This window comes from Cricetulus griseus (assembly GCF_003668045.3).
Source record: "Cricetulus griseus strain 17A/GY chromosome 1 unlocalized genomic scaffold, alternate assembly CriGri-PICRH-1.0 chr1_0, whole genome shotgun sequence".
In the NCBI taxonomy this organism is placed as follows: domain Eukaryota; kingdom Metazoa; phylum Chordata; class Mammalia; order Rodentia; family Cricetidae; genus Cricetulus; species Cricetulus griseus.
This window is the reverse complement of record NW_023276806.1, coordinates 140,798,103-140,810,340: the sequence shown is the minus strand read 5'-3', so window position 1 is coordinate 140,810,340 and position 12,238 is coordinate 140,798,103. Positions and strand designations below refer to the sequence as shown.

The 12,238-nt window shown below is 42.6% G+C and overlaps 1 protein-coding gene across 2 annotated transcripts in view; it reads right to left on the bottom strand.

The window, feature by feature from the left end:
• LOC100760567 (transmembrane protein 19) overlaps positions 1-12,238 on the bottom strand; it is a 60,105-nt gene that overhangs the window by 2,941 nt on the left and 44,926 nt on the right. Inside the window, exon 9 of one of the 2 annotated variants that reach the window (XM_035450909.1) lies at positions 1,797-2,081. The exons of the other annotated variant lie outside the window; for it this stretch is intronic. The gene's annotated coding sequence lies outside the window, so the exon portion shown is untranslated. Of the gene's footprint in view, positions 1-1,796; positions 2,082-12,238 lie in introns of those variants that run through there. 2 annotated transcript variants of the gene reach the window in all.

Sequence of the window (12,238 nt, the reverse complement as noted above, 5' to 3'; positions counted from 1 at the left end):
TATGTAAAAAAAAAAAAAAAAATGTGTGTGTAGCCAGGCAGTGGCGGTGGCATTGGCACACCTTTAATCCCAGTACTGGGGAGTCAGAGGCAGGCAGATCTCTGAATCTGAAGCCAGCCTGCTCTGCAGAGTGAGTTCCCTGACAGCCAGGGCTACACAGAGAAAATGTGTCTTGAAAAACTAAAACAACAACAAAAGCCCCCCAAAACAAAAAGTGTGTGTGTGTGTGTGTGTGTGTGTGTGTGTGTGTGTGTGTGTGCTGGGAAGGCAGGAAAATCAGACTTGGGGGAACCTGAGGGTGCTAGCTATAGTGAGACAGAATTGGAGATCAGGGCATGGCATAGAGGCTTCTAGAGAGCTGCCGAAGGGCCCTCTCAAATATGTGACATAATTGTGCTTTGCCCTTGAATCTTGGACACCCACAGTGTAAACAAGAAGAATTCCTGGCAGGGAGCAGCTTGTGTTCCCACTAGTCAGTCCTTTTCTTGTACAAGGCAGTGGGAACTGGATGCAGTCCTCAGAGGAACTGGAGATCCAGAGCCCAGAGCCCAGAGCCCAGAGCCCAGCCTTCTCTCGATTCTGCATAATGAGACTCTCCCAGTCTGGGCTGATCCTAAAGAGTACTTAACTGAGTGTCAGAACAAGACTCAACACTGTCTAATCAATTCGGTCCTCTCCAATGTGAAGCCAACCATGTCCAGAATCAAAAACTGTGACCCGTAACTGAGATGAAAAGCAGATGATAGGAATAGTAAAGAAGATGAGATCAGCAGGCAAAGTTGTTAGAGTGTATATTATGAATTTTTTAAAATATGCTCATAGAATTAGAGGAAAATATGAATAGCAGGAGAAAAATAGGAAGACATTAAAATACATTACTAGGGGCCAAGGATGCAGCTTGGATAGCAGAGAGCCTGTCTAGCATGCACAGGATCTGGGTTCGCTCCCTGGCACTGCAGGAAATGGGGTTCCCTGGAATGTTAACACTGGGAAGGTGGAAACAGGACCATTGGAAGGCCAAGGTCAGCCTCATATCAAGCTTGAGACCACATAAGAGCCTGTCTCAATAACAGCAATAAATAGGTATATGTTGATTTGGGGGCATAAAAATACAATAAATTAAAAATACAATGAATAATTTATTAAAAATGCAGTCAGTCAACTGGAATGCAAAGGCAGGGCAGTAGCAACTATCCAAGATAAAGCATATAAAAGGGAAAAGGGACAAAATTAAGCTAACTGAGTCACAGGACAATATCAAGTAGTCTAACATACATTTATGGAACCCTGAATCACATGTGGTGGCCCAATCTGTGATCCCAGCACCCAGAAGGTAGAAGCAGGGAGATCTCCAGCTCATCTAGAACAGGCTGGGCTATGTCAAGAGACTTGGTATAAACAACCTAACAAACAAAACAATAGGCAAATGGAATCTCGGAGAGTAGAGGAATAAAAATATTAGAAAAATGATTAAGCATTTTCCACAGTTCATAAAATTATTTATTTATAAATCTAAAAATTCAATATGGGGGGTAGTATGAAAAAAACTGAGGTGGGGGGAAGGAACCTGAAAAGCAAAAACAAACAAAAAAAACAAACAAAAAACCCTCAAATCAAGAGTTGACGCAACATAAACAAACCTATGGAAAGTCTGGTTTGAAAGCAAATGGATAAGAGAAGCAACCAGAGGGAATATGCTTTTTTAAAGTTAAAATTGCATTTGTGTGGATGCCTGTGTGTGCACACCAGTCCATGTGTGCACATGCCACTGTGTACACACGGAGGTCAGAGAACAGTTTGAGGGAGTCAGCTCTCACCTTTTACCATGTGGGTTTGGGGATGTGAGCTTGGGTCATGAGGTTTGGAGGCAACAACTTAACACACAAAGCCATCTTCCTGGCCTAAGTTTTTTTTTTTTAAGTGACAGTTTTCTTATGAAAAGTTATGACGGCCATAAAAACAGTGGAATGACACATTCAAAGTGCTGAAAGCAGAGTTCTTCAGTTTGTAGATTCTTGTGATATAGTTCGTGCTGTCGGCTTTCATATTTAGTAAGAAGTCTCCATGTCGTTATTTGGGAGCTGGTGGTTCAAAGAAAGTCCAAATGCACAACATCACTCAGAATATCAGATATGAGGTGATTTCCATATTGGCATATTAATGGCATAATATATAACGATGATATGTATAATGCATTTAGAAAAAAAAATTATATGGTAAAGTGGTGTTGTGATTGAGTAGCCAAGAGATTAATGCTATAATACACTTTGTGGTGTGGACCATAGTCAACCAGAAATGGCTCAAAGCCACTCCTCCCCTTTCCCCATCTCCTCCACCAAGATGGCAAATGTCATAAGCACTACGGGTCATCCTGTTCTCTAAAAATCCTAAAATTCCTAGAACCTTTGGTTTCATTTTTTCTTCATCTTAACAGAAGCACTGTGCTGTGGCCTTCTGTGGGGATTTGGAGACACTGGTCCAATCCTTAATCACGCCATTCCAAGAACTCTCTGAGTTGGCTGGGATTCTCTTTCCTGTTGTTTGCTGGTATCTGTCCCCAGATCTCCCTTTCTGAGCAGACTCGGGTCACACCACCGCTTCTGCCCGGGCACCACTTGAGGATCTATCTTTCTTTCACTCATGCCTTATGTTACACTTGAGTGCCCCTTCTTGAGCTCTCTATCCCGGAGGAGTGGTCCTCGTACATTCGCAACAAAGAGGATTGTAAACCCTGTTCCACAGGTCGCTCTTGCTGCCCCAGTTCACATAAGCGAAAACAAGAATCTGCAGAGGGCATGGGTGTGTGACTTCGGTTCACTTACACTCTACTTCTCCATCAAACAACACCGGGACTAGAGTCCCTGATATCTCCACCCTGTGATAACCTTGCCTTTCTGCTTCCCTCATGTGCCAGGGCTCAGTCAGATCACACCCTGATTTTTGATCCAGTTTTATGAAGCAGACTCACTAATCATTAATTCAAATGGGGGGAGGTGTCCCACTGGATGGGGGTAACAAAGAACGTAGTCTTTCAAACAGCATTCACAAAACCTCTGACCACCGCACCTTGGCTGCAAGCTTTATAAATGACCTTAGTCCGCCAAGAGAACACATTAACGTGACCCGTTATAAGGAAGCAGATTTACTGCTTCAGATAGGCGGCCAGAGACGAAAAACTGGGATGTTCCATTAAACGGTTCTCTGAGGCTCAGAAAGTGCCCTGGGACAAGCGGAGTCTCACTTCCGTGGTTCCCAACTGGGCTACCACTGGGGAGCCCTGAAAAGAAGCCAGCTCTGTGGTACACATCTCTGGGCCACATGACTCACTAAGTAACATTTTGAGGGACATTGTGTTTTCAGAGAAAGGAGGAACAAAAACAAGCTGTCTGGAAAGTTCCTCTGCAGCCGCTACAGTGATCAACAGTTTTCAATTTTGCAATCACCACATTTAGCTGAGGCCCACTGTTCTTACATTTGTAGTAATTTATCTTTATGGAACTTGAAATTTATTAAAATTTTAATTAATGATATTCAAAGTATTCTTATAGGGGAAGGGTTATTTTGTTTATAATTTTTCTTTTTGCCCTTACTATACGGACCATCGTCAATTATTGAGATTTTCTTTTCTTTGTTTTTCAAGACAGGGTTTCTCTGTGTTATCCTGGCTGCCCTAGAACTCATAGAGATCCACCTGCCTTTGTCTCCCAAGTGCTGGGATTAAAGGAGTGTGCCCCCAACTGCCTGGTGTTGCTTCTTAAAATTCCTTCTTAAAGGGGATGGAGATATGGCTCTTCCAAAGGTCCCGAGTTCAATTTCCAGCAACCACGTGGTGCCTCACAACCGTTTGTAATGAGATCTGGTGCCTTCTTCTGGCCTGAAGGCATACATTCAGGCAGAACACGGTATACATAATAAATAAATCTTTTAAAAAAAGAGTAAAAAAACAACATTCCTTCTAAAAAATGAAAGTCTACGTGGTGAGAACATAGCTATTAGAGCTTGAGCTGTGACTGGCCACCTCAGCTGTCCATCTGAACCTGTCTTCACAAAGCCCTCCTGCCTGCTTATATTTGACTGGTGAGATCAAACCTTTCAAAGGAGTGAGAAGGTAGTGGGGGGTTCAAAACTCCCTTGGCAGTCAGTCCCACTTGGCAGCTAACCCTGAAGATCATTGCTTCAATTCCACTTTCAACATGATTTTGTGTTTGCAGGTGGGTCTCATGTGCATTTGCACTGCCCTTTTATTTTGTCAGGCTGGCTCCTCCACAGAGGGGACACTAAAGAGAATACTTCAGGGAGGAGCTACAGCTCAGATTCGAGGAAACTGATAAAAGCTTCCTCTAAGTTCCAACTGCTCCAAGATAGATCTGGAGGTTCTGACGGTAAAGCAAGGATATTGGGGACCTAGTCCTTGCCTCCTGGCTCAGTACCCCACCTTCCCTTCTGCTTCCTGAGCTCTCTATTCTCCTAACAGGATGGGGAACTTGGCTTCAGAGTGTTTCAGCTGCCTGTTTCTCTTTATTCCCAAACCCCCACTTGGCCATTGCCTACTTACTCTCTCTCAGAAATATATTCATAACTTTCTAATTGAACCAGGTCCCTCTTGATTCCTCTGTTATAAGCACTCACCAAAGTGTAACTGTTGCCATGATACCATGGATCAAGGCCAAGCCAACTCTTGGAAGAAAGAGTTGATTGGGCCTAGGCTTCCAGAGGGATAGGAACCAGTCATGGCCAGGGGGTCAGGGGGCATGGCAGCGAGCAGCAGGCAACTGCAAGAACTAGTTCACATCTTGAACCACAAGTGTGAAGCGGAGAGAGCATCTCAGAGCCCACCTTCAGCAACATACTATCTCCAACAAGATTACACCTCTTAAGCCTCCCCAACAGCGCCACCAACTGGGGATAGGGTGTTCAAAATATTGGATCCTGTGGAGGGAGCATTCCATTTAAACCACCACAAGCAACCACAGGGTTTCTATCAAAACATGGAGTTTCAATTGTGGGATAGCTCCTAGTAATCTACAAACGTCATTTATTTTTCTCTTCTTCCTTGTCTCAATGCCTTATGCCTAATTATGCCCTACTCCCAGCTGATGAGAGTTGTTAAGTATTAAGTTTAATTAGTGATTAAAAGATTGAAATGTAGCAGGGTGTGACAGCACACACCTTTAGTCACAACACTCAGGAGGCAGAGGAAGGTGAATCTCTATGTGTTCTAGTCCAGCCTGGGCTACATAGTGAAACTGTTTCAGAAAGAAAGAAAGAAAGAGAGAGAGAGAAGGAAAGAAAGAAAGAGAAAGAAATTGAGCATTAAAAAGAGCTTTAGACTGGTCTCCAGAGTGAGTGCCAGGATAGGCTCCAAAGCTACACAGAGAAACCCTATCTCGAAAAAACCAAAAAAAGAGTTTTTGATATCTGTTCCAGATTACTTGTGGTATTGATGCGGAAACGGATGACTGAGTGCTTTTATCCAGTTAATATTAATATTATAACAATAATATTAATTATCCAGTTAATTAATAATGGAATGGGAGAGCACTTAGGCTAATTTCTTCCATTTCTCATCCCAATGAAATTTCTATTAATAAATTATTTGCTACTAGAGACATAAAACAAGAAGGCCAAGAAAGTATGTAAAAATATGTAAAATATACAAAGGTTTAATACGATTATCACAGAGACCGATGACTTCACTGCACAGTAATCTAACACAAACACTGGAAGCTGTAAGCCAGCTCAGAGACCCAGGATACAACCAAACAGGACTGGCAAAAAAAAAAAAAAAAAAAAAGTCAATGAACTGTTTCCTAATGACATTCTGCTGTAGTCATAGTTTGGGGCCTAGCCCAGTTGACATCAGAGAAGCTTCATCCAGCAACTGATGGAAACAGATGAAGAGATACACATATGGACAAAGGGGAGAAAGGATTGTAGGAGCCAGAGAACTAAGGACATCACAAGAAAACCCACAGAATTAACTAACCTGGCTCATAGGGGCTCACAGAGACTGAACTGAGAACCAGGGAGCCATCATGGGACTAACCTAGGCTCCCTGCATACATGTTACAGTTGTGTAGCTTGGTCCTCTTGGGGACTCCTAGCAGTGGAAACAGGGGCTATCAATGACTGTGTTGCCTGCTTTTGGGACCTTTTCCACCTACTGGGTTGCCTTGTCCAGCCTTAACAGAAGAGCAGATGCCTAGTCTCACTACAACTTGATATACCATGGCTGGTTGATATCCATGGGAGGCCTGTCCTGTCCTTTTTCTGAAGAGAAACAAGGAGGAGTGGATGGGGGTGGAGAGGGAAATGGGGGAAGGATTAGGAGGAGAGGAGGAAGGGGAAACTGCAGTCAGGATATTAAAATAAATAAATAAATAAATAAATACAAAAAAGAAAAAGAAACTGTAAGCTCTGGCTCTCATTGGTGTTTGTCACCCAGAACTTTACCTGTCAAAATTTAACCCCCACTGTGAGGTACTGGGAACTTCATCCTACTATAACATTTAGAAAGATGGGCCTTTGGGAGGTGATGAAAGTAGAGAAAGCACAAGTGAATCCTGGAGGCTGAGGAAACAGAGGAGAGACAGGAAGAGATACACATGCACAGGCCTGCTCTGACTCTCTCTCTCTCCCTGTCAGTCAGGCTCCTCATTGCCTCAGGACTCTGCCAGCAAGGAAACTGTCACTAGACTTGACCTCTCAACAATGAGCCTGTAGAACTATGAGCCAAATAAGCCTCTCTTGTTCAGAGTTTAGCCAGTGTGCTGTTGTATTATCAGTTATGGGAAATGACTAAGTGCAGAAGGTATTAGGAACTGAACTGAGTTGGCTTCCGAGTGATGGCAGAAGTGAAGAGGTTTGTGTTAACTTTTGTGAAGTGCTGCTCATATTTGCTCTAGGTTACGCTACGGTTTGGAGCATGCCCATCTCCTCACCAAAGAAATAAACCACGTCCACTCACTGAATCCTCCATCTTAAACGATTGACTCCCCAAACCCCCCGAGGCTTGTTACCACCAAATTTGTAAATGGTACCATCGGGATTACACCCACTTTGGTGACTCCCTGTCTGACATGTGACTTGAAAGCCATCACCTCCATCCTGGAAACAAGAAAAAAGCTAGGCAAAGTGAAGTTTTATCCGAGCCTGTGGCACATGTCTATAGTCACAGGATTTGGGAATTGTATTGGAGTTCAAGGTTACCCCCCTGCTATGTAGGCAGTCTGAGAGCAGACTGGGCTACATGAGGTCTTGTCTCATAAAACCCAACACAACCCACACCAAACAAAGTGAAAACCTTGAGTCGATAGCTCTTTTTATATTCTTCAGAAAACTGATGTCATGGGGCTAACTGACAAGTGATAGACGGAATCACAGTTTTCATGGAGAAACCCTGGAGCAGAAGTCAGTATACTGACACATTATGACAGGCTCAGTGTAGATTAGCTTGAGAATTATTGCCTTCTGAGGGGGCCCATGATTAAGACAACACCCACATTTCCCCAAAATTCACTTCCAGGAACCATATCAGGTACTCACTGTGAGGTCGGAGAAAAGTCCCTCTGTGGGACTTCTTTGAAACAGGCCCTGAAACTTTGGTTTTCCTCAACGGGGCTTTTCTCTCAAAAGAAATTGTTTTCCTAATGCCTAAGCACTTGGGATTTTACCAAAACATACCTGATCATCGAGGAGAGAAATACTCAGTGCCAGCTAGGCTCTAGCCCTTTCATGTGGAAATACCCAACTGTGCTTTACTCCAAGACCCAGCCCTAATTACAGACTCACAGAGCAACTCTCATAGCCTGCAACCACTGGGCACCTGCCTAAAAACTGAAGACTGGTTAAAATGACTGCAATTCTCAGGCTTTATTCTTCAATTCCTACTTTAGGAAGATGCTATGTGGAGGGAATGTAGAAACAAGCATCTCGAGGGAAATTTGAGCCTCTAACATAACAGCAAAACAAATAAGAAAAGTTTATGTCTTAGACAAACATAAGCAAAAGGGCTTATCTACCTCGGGTCCCAGTGATCTGATACTTGAAGTCTGCCTTTCAACAAAAACTGCTGGACACGTTACATGGAAAAACCATCTGATCTCTCTCTCTCTCTCTCTCTCTCTCTCTTTCTCTCTCTCTCTCTCTAACACACACACACACACACACACACACACACACACACACACACACACACTACCAACACCACACAGCAAAACAAGACTTAGAGATGGCTTGGCATGGTGGCAATACCAGAAGTCCTAGCTACTTGGGAATTTTTCTCAGAAAGATGAAGAGTTCCAGTCCAGCTTGGGAACTGGGACAATGTAGAAGGCTGTGTACCCTACCAGCCCACATGCACACCCATACCCCAAGTCAAACCAAACCCCAAATCATACAAAACCAAGAATACTTATTCAGACCTAGCTGTACAGTAGATTCTGGAACTATTGTAACTGGAATACTGGAGCTGACGCTGTCCATCACCTCATATGCCAGTGAGCAGAGGCAGGAATAGAGTCTCTAAGATATATTTTCTTTAAAGAGTGGCTGTTTGGAGAAAGCTGCACACTAGCATCACTAAGAGACTGCTGTACAGATCTCATCTCCAAGCAGCAGACTAGTCCAGGAGGGGAAACAAAGGGGATTAGTCATTAAAAAGCCCAGACTCGCTGAATCTCGGAGACCTGTGCTATCTGTGTTTCTCTTGTAGCCCCTTACACCCTTCTTTTTGTCTCTACACATCTGAGCTAAGGCACTACTTGGAATACTGAGTCTAACTAGCGTCTCCTGGTACTAACCTAATATTGCTTGCTACTCCAGGCAGGGAGCTGGAGAGTTAACTCAGAACAAGCAATCCATTAACAGTGTTATGCAGCCATGCAGATGGCTCAGTGGCTGGGGGATGGTGAGCCATTATTTGGTGAAGATATGGGCACTGATAGGATCCCTGTGTTCCTTTGCATGGCCTTATACCATGTGCATATGGTCATCGCTAACTGGACTTGGCACTTATAAAATAAGAGGTGTGGGGCTCAGTGTATAAAGACAAGTGTGAGTGACAGAAAACAAGAGAAGACCTAGATCCTGTGTAAAATTGCACTCCCCTGATTACTCAGCTGAAGAATAAAGGGAGCAAGGGGCTTGAGTTACGGTTTAAAAATTGTCCTCAATAAGGGCACCTGCCACACTAGGTTGATGCTGGACCTCGAGAGGTTTCAAAGTAAATAGCATAGCCTTTGCTATTCTCAGTCTTGTTATTCTTATTATGAAATGAGGGTCTGCCCATGTATGAAATGAGGGTCTGCCCATGTTTCTCTCACACACAAACTATGCTCCCTGATAGAGTGAGCCAGATACCTTTCCTCTTCTACCACGAGGCAGGGGACACACATGGAAGCAGAATACCAAGAATAGTGACTAGGTCACCTTCCTTTCACAGAGCAACAAGTATAAAAGGAACAGAAGCATCTTGTAGTTCTACAGACTTAGCTGCCAAATGGAAACTCACTGACTGCTTCAACTAGAGGTGATACTATCAACACATTTGATCCCTCAAGAGATAGGTGCTACTCATCCTACTTTATGGATGGACAACCCGAGCCACAGACAGGCTAAGAAAACAGGGTCAGAAAGTTAGAGTGGCAGGGCTAGGGTTTAACACTGTTGTCTAGGAAGACAGTGCTTCTCGAAAGTGACATGGTGTATTAGCTTTCAAGTTGCTGCTATACCAAATTAACACAAACTCAGCTTAGAATAGAACAAATTGAGTTTCTTACAGTTCTATAAGCCAAAAAAAAAAAAAAAAAAAAGGAAGAAAGGAAAAAGTCAGTGTGACAATGGGGCAGCATTCCTACATTTCTAGGGCCTACAGAGAGGAGTGTTTGCCCTTCCCAGATTCTGGAGGCCACCCTCCCTCCCTTCAGCTTCAAAGCGAGCATCTTACTCTTTCATTGTTGCATTTCTTTCTTTGACCATACCAAGGAATACATTACCTGATTCATTTACTAATTTGAATTTTGGTTTTAAAAAAACATAGAATTTACCATTTAACTTCCTTGGGATGTACATTTTCATAGTGTGTGGCATATTCACATTCTTTGGGGACAAATCTGTAGCACTCTTTGTCACCTTGGGGATTTGTAGTCTATACCCACTAAATAATTCCTCCCTGCTGGTATCTACCATTTCATTTTAAACAGATGTTGTCTATTTTTATTTTGTATGTATGAGTGTTTTCCTGCAAGTATGTGCTCTATAAAGACCAGACCAGGACATCAGATGCCCTGGAACTGGAGTTCCAGGCAGTTGTGTGTTGGGGAATAGAATATTTGTTTAACTATGTAAGATGTGTTGCCTTTGTGTTGCAGAATAAATATTTAACTATATAAAGGAGTGTTGCTGTTTTACCTTGACTGCCTGAGGTACCTGATTGGTTTAATAAAAAGCTGAATGGCCAATAGCTAGGCATAGGAAGGATAGGCGGGGCTGGTGGGCAGAAAGAGAAGAGAAGCCAGTCAACTAGCCAGGGGCCAGCCTGCCATGGAGGAAACAGGAAAGCAGGATAGACAGTGTGTAGATGAGGTAAACCAGCCTTGGGGCAGCACATAGATTAACAGAAATGGGTTAATATAAGTTAAAAAGTATCTAGCTAGAAACAAGCCTAAGCTAAGGCCAAGCATTCATAATTAATAGTAAGTCTCTGTGTCATGATTTGGGTGCTGGTGGTCCACGAAAGGCTACAGTTGTGAGCTGCCATATGGGTGCTGGGAATGGAACCTGGGTCCTCTGTAAGGGCAGTAAGTAGTCTTAACAGATGACCTATCTCTCCCACTCTCTGCTATCTGCCATTTCTATTTCCTGTTTCTGTGAACTTTATTTCTATTTATTATTATTGTTATTATTATTGTTATTATTATTTTTATTATTATTATTATTATTATTATTATTATTATTATTATTATTATTATTATTATCATTATCATAGAGTCTCAGGTAGTCCAGGTTAGCCTCAAACTTGCTAAGCAGCCATTGATGACTCTGAACTTGTGATTCCTTTGCCTCAACCTCCTGAGTCCTAAGGTCACAGGCACAAACCACATGTGGGGTCAACTCCAGCACTTTGTACACACTAGGCAAGCACTCTACCAACTGAATTACACTCCCAGATCCTACTTTACTTGTTTTGAGACAAATGAGACAGGGTTTTGTTCCATAGCAGCATTCCTCCACAGCCTCTGCTTCAGTTCCTGCTTTGGCTTCCCTCATTGATGGACTGTGATGTGGAAATGGAAACTAAGTAAACCTTTTCCTCCCCCATGTTGCTTTTTGGTTACCGTGTTGACACAGTAACAGAAAGAAAACTTTCTGTTTGCAGAAGTTACCTTTGGTTTTAGTGTTAATTCAAGGAACCATTGTAGATCACATACTGTGGAGCTTTATATTTTCTCTTTTTGTTTATTTTCTTGAGACAGGGTTCATCTGTGTAGTTTTGGAGCCTGTCCTGGAACTCACTCTGGTAGACAAGACTGGCCTCGAACTCACAGAGATCCACCTGCCTCTGCCTCCTGAGTGCTGGAATTAAAGGCGTGAGCCACCACCACCCAGCTGTCCCCTGATATTTTCATCTTGAACATTTATCATTTTATGTTTTGATTTCCATTAAAACTAAGAATTTAAAACTAATTTCTCTTAATTTTTGTAAAATTATAATTCTTAAGGGTCTAATTTCATTGTTGTCTAAGCTGATACCCATTTTTCCTAATACCATTTGTTGAAGAGACTATCTTGTGTATCATCTGTTCTTGGCAGCTTTCTTGAGGCTTCATTTGACCACATGTGACAGAGTTTATTTCTGGGCTCTGTTCCAGTTCTTGGATTGACTTGTCTCTTTATGTCAGTGCAAGCCTAGTTGGTGATTATGTATCTTTGTAATATGTTTCAAAATAAAGCAACATTATTTGAGTTTGGTCATTTAACTAATTGAAGTCCATAGAGAGTCCATGTAATGTTACTGTTTTGGTAAAAACTGCCATTGAGATTTAAAATTTTTAAATGCCATTATTATTGTATGTGTGCATGATCTGTGAGAGTGTGTGCAAGAGAGAGAGCGCTTGGAAGAGTTGCTGCCTCTTGGTTTTCAGACAGAACCTGAGAAAACTCTGTGTTAAACTATTTTTTTTAGTATCTGACAGAAATCTTTAGGGGAGACATCTGATCTGGGCTTGGGAGAGGGGTT